Genomic DNA, 3685 nt, shown 5'->3' on the forward strand with positions numbered 1-3685 from the left:
TAGGATTAATCCCTGACATAAAATTATTGATGGAAATAGTACAAAACATGCTCTCCATAAAAATCAGAAAGCATGTTTTATACTCAGTTGCTTAATTTCTCGCATGAGTAAGCTGATAATTACGCACAAGCTTCTGTTCAACAAATCAATTTTCCGATCCATTATATTATTTGAATCACCCTGTTGTAGAACAATATCCCTAAAAAAATCTTAGGAAATTGCATGACTTCCAAAATAAAGAGCGAATGGAAATAGTTGACGATTCTTGATACATAAGACTGAAAATAATACACAGTGGTTTCAAATTGAACCTACCTTGAGGCATACGAAAACTCTTTCTAAAAAAATTCTTTAAAAGAATGCCTCAGGTTCAGGTAATTAGAAGTATTTCAATTATTAGCTTTTGATTTGTCTATACCAAATTCACACAAAAAACCTAGAATGATATTCAATTAAATTTTTGAAAAATTTCCAGCTGCCAAAGAGACGCCAGGCTCTGAGCACAGTCGAAACAAATTTGGATTCAGTTTTAAGCGGAAATGCCATTTGTTAGATAGTTTATCAAATGCTTCATTGAACAAAATCTGCGCTTTACCGAGTATTCTACAAGGCATAAATCAGATAACTTCTGAAACTTGCTATTCCAGTCTATTAACTGAATTAACGTCTATCTAGTTTAAAAAGATATCCCCCCAAATTCTTAAAAATCATACTACACTAACAATTTCATGTTCTGATGTTGCAATAGTCTATATTCTAATGTTGCAATAGTCTAAATTTCCCCTATTGCTTTTTTTTGAAAAATATTACTCTTTTAATGTAACTTTAAAATTTCAAATTTTTTCTCGGATTAACAATTTACATTATAATTAAAAGGACTAGACAAAAATAAAAATTTGTTGATGTATTTTTCGTTTTGTATCTAACGAAATTCTGATAAGAACATTCCATTTAAGCTTAAAATTCGAAGAATATTGTTTACTTTCGTGGCATTCTAAAAGTAAACGAAATTCCATTTTTGCGTCATATAAATTCTGAAATTCCATTCCAATAATTCCATTTCTGCGTCATATAAATGTGGAATTAGTTTTTAATTGAAATTCGTAAAATAATTTAAGATTTTTAATTAATTCATTTTAATGCAACGGATTTCTTTTATTTTTTATTTTTGAAAAAGAAATAAACGTACGTAAAAATTAACTTTAGAAGAACAGATATTTATCATTTTTAATATTTATTTGCATTTTTAATTGCAGACGATTTTTAATATTTCAGTTCCATTCATTTACCATTTTTAATTTTTCTATTTATTTATATATTTATTTGAAGTAACCAAACAAATAAATATATAAATCGTCTGCGATAAGTTAATCACACTTGATGATAGTCATAAATAATTTAATCTTTTGCATTTATATGTTGGTTCATAAATATATTAAATAATCAAAAAGATGAATAGGAAATCATACTTAACTCTTTTATTTCTTATTTAGTGAATATGTATAATAATAGATAAAAATATTTCCCCATCCTTTTAATATTTATTTCATTTACTTTTTAACTTTCGAATACGTTTTGTAACAAAAACCGCTTTTATAATGATTCTGGAAAAATTAAGTTTATCAAAAATATAGTAAGGCATAAAGCGATGCTAAATTTTACCAAAATCGTTTGCAATTCTGTTGCATTTAATCTAACGAAATTATAAGTAATATAATACAAAATGCAGAAATTAAAATATTGATGACATCACAAGAGCGAGAAACAGAAGTTTCGCTTTCAGATATACGAATGGTATTTCATTCAACATTGCATTCTGCAGAAGTACTGGCTCCTTTATTCTTAACGTTAATGCTTCGTTTCGACGTAACAAAAGTGAGATAAATTCTTAGAACTATGTGAAAAATAAATCATTTTCTGTATTTTATCTAGTGTTCCTTTATTATTCAATTTAAGAGTAGATGATGTGGTGCATTGATTATTAAAGTAAGTCAAAGTTTATTTTAGTAAATATTTTAATTTATTTTAGTAAGCCAAGTAATTCTGAAACAATATTTTTTCTCCAATATTGTCATTTTCGTTTGCTCCCAAAGAAGATTTAGAATATCTTTGAAATATTCAAAATTTAATCTATTCCTGTTTTTGTAATGTTTTAATTTATAAAATGTGCGGATAAGAAATTTGGGGAGTATTTTTCAAATAATTAAATTATAAATAATCCTCTTTTCATTAATTTAATTCATTTAAATTTTTAATTTAACAGGAAATAAATTTTAGTTGACTAAGTTAAGTAATAATTATTATATCTCTTCTAGAATATTTCAAAACTTCAACAATAAATTAATATTTGATTTGTAATCACGCTTATACAAGGTATAAAAAATAAAATAACTGAAAGATTTCAACATTTGTAGAGCTAAATCACTTTTGAAGATAATTTTTCTAATTTTTTCAATCTTTACAACAAATTAAACACCTGCATTTGATCTTGCAGCAAGATGCTGTTATAAATATAGTTATTAACGATATTAGCACATAATCTGGATTTTTTTATTGAATTTCGGAATACAATATATATTTGAGCCTGGCTATGTCTACATTATGAATAGATGCCAGATGATATACACAATTAAGTTGCATGTTACTAAATATTTCATTGAATCGATCAATATTTTATGCTGATTTTCATATATGCATATTTGGTATTTAATCTTTATTTGGATTTGGTAAGCTGAATTTTAAATTATAAACAAGCAAGATAGGCAATGTAGGTAAGAACTGTTTTCTCCTGCGTTGAATTAAATAAGTCCTTATGGCCCCTATTTTTAGCAGTAGAAAATTTAATTTAAGTTTTAATTATCAAAATGGCCAATAATTTTAGATATGACATTTCTGCTCTATTTCCTGATTTTTGAAATTAGAATGCTAATTTAGGATCTACGCTAGATATTGCTGTAAGTGGTCGATTGCTAACACTTCGCCACTCTTCTATAACTGAACACTGTTTCAATTATTATTGATATCTTGAAAAAAATTATTGCATCATATATTAGGCGGGTCCAAATTTTCTTTTTTAAACTGAACAAACTTTGATGTCTAAATAAAATTTTAAAAGTTTTTACTTTCTCGTATGCATAGTACAGAGGTAATGTAGTAATCGTCAAAAAATCGAGATTTCGAAGCATTCCCACGTTTTAGAACTTTCTGAGTTCGAAAAACACATTTTTGGAAAATGTCCGTCTGACTATATGCCCGTGACAAAGATAAATTAAAAGCGCTTTGAGCTAGACCGATGAAATTTGGTGTATGGTCTTTACACAAAATGTAAATCAAATAATAAATTCAGCCAATTATATGTTTCAAATAATTTCAAGTAACATATGCATAAACTGAAATTCTCAGAACAGTCTTTTTCATTGAAATAAATAAATAAATAAAGTAATTAAATTGATGTTCATTAATTTTCCAAAGAAGTTCATTTGTATCAGTGTTCATAATGTAATGATATAAATGGCAAATAAACAATAAATGAAAACATAGTAATATCACAATATCATGTATATTTATTACAAATTCTATTTAACATACATAAATTGTAAACATTTTATTTTTTAGAATTTAAAAATATATAAATAAATTAAAAATATATAAATAAATTAAATTTATACATACAAATTTTATGCTC

Source organism: Argiope bruennichi, chromosome 11 (genome assembly GCF_947563725.1).
Source record: "Argiope bruennichi chromosome 11, qqArgBrue1.1, whole genome shotgun sequence".
In the NCBI taxonomy this organism is placed as follows: Eukaryota; Metazoa; Arthropoda; class Arachnida; order Araneae; family Araneidae; genus Argiope; species Argiope bruennichi.